Source organism: Salvelinus sp. IW2-2015, unplaced genomic scaffold, assembly GCF_002910315.2.
Source record: "Salvelinus sp. IW2-2015 unplaced genomic scaffold, ASM291031v2 Un_scaffold2049, whole genome shotgun sequence".
Classification (NCBI taxonomy): domain Eukaryota; kingdom Metazoa; phylum Chordata; class Actinopteri; order Salmoniformes; family Salmonidae; genus Salvelinus; species Salvelinus sp. IW2-2015.
In genome coordinates, this window is record NW_019943393.1 from 16,713 (window position 1) to 17,944 (window position 1,232).

General features: G+C 41.3%; 1 long non-coding RNA gene across 1 annotated transcript in view; it reads right to left on the bottom strand.

Moving 5' to 3' along the window:
• Nucleotides 1–550: 550 nt before the first annotated feature.
• LOC112072811 (uncharacterized) overlaps nucleotides 551–1,232 on the bottom strand; it is a 2,263-nt gene continuing 1,581 nt past the window's right edge. Inside the window, exons 3-4 of the long non-coding RNA XR_002894395.2 lie at nucleotides 849–940; nucleotides 551–597 (exon numbers count right to left, since the gene is read on the bottom strand). This is a non-coding gene — a long non-coding RNA (uncharacterized lncRNA). The remainder of the gene's footprint in view (nucleotides 598–848; nucleotides 941–1,232) is intronic.

The following is a 1,232-nucleotide window of genomic DNA, read 5'->3' on the forward strand; positions in this document are numbered from 1 at the left end:
CCAACATAATCAAACAGCATACCTCTTACTAGGTAGACTTTACACACTCCAACGTAGACAAACAGCATACCTTTACTAGGTAGACTTTACACACTCCAACGTAATCAAACAAGCATACCTTTACTAGGTAGACTTTACACACTCCAACGTAATCAAACAGCATACCTTTACTAGGTAGACTTTACACACTCCAACTAGACAAACAGCATACCTTTACTAGGTAGACTTTACACACTCCAACGTAATCAAACAGCATACCTTTACTAGGTAGACTTTACACACTCCAACGTAGACAACAGCATACCTTTACTAGGTAGACTTTACACACTCCAACGTAATCAAACAGCATACCTTTACTAGGTAGACTTTACACACTCCAACGTAGAAACAAAAAACAAAAAAACAGCATACTTTACTAGTAGAAAACCTTTACACACTCCAACTATCAAACAGCATACCTTTACTAGGTAGACTTTACACACTCCACGTAGTCAAACAGCATACCTTTACTAGGTAGACTTTACACACTCCAACGTAGTCAACAGCATACCTTTACTAGGTAGACTTTACACACTCCAACGTAGTCAAACAGCATACCTTTACTAGGTAGACTTTACACACTCCAACTAATCAAACAGCATACCTTTACTAGGTAGACTTTACACACTCCACATAATCAAACAGCATACCTTTACTAGGTAGACTTTACACACTCCAACGTAATCAAACAGCATACCTTTACTAGGTAGACTTTACACACTCCAACGTAATCAAACAGCATACCTTTACTAGTAGACTTTACACACTCCAACGTAGTCAAACAGCATACCTTTACTAGGTAGACTTACCATCAAATGTCCTGTAGTGGCGGTCCCCATAGGCTGTGCACATGGACGGACACGGATGGAACACACACTGGAACGTTCCGTGCTGGCAGACACTGAAAGAGACACACAACGTCAACCATCCTGATTCAGTACCAACCTGCCAGCAAACTGCTACCACTTAATGTAAGCACATTCTGTCATAACTAATGGCCGCCTTATGTTTCGGGAGGCCACAGCGATTATCATCTGCCCGAAAAGTAGGGATCTCGTCAACTGCCAAATGTTGAATCACCAGCGTTCATAGTGCTATTATACAGATTCCCATCTCCCGTCTTCCCTCGCTAACTGCTAGAAGAAGAAATGGATGGAGAGAAGAAGAAATGGATGGAGAGAAGAAGAAATGGA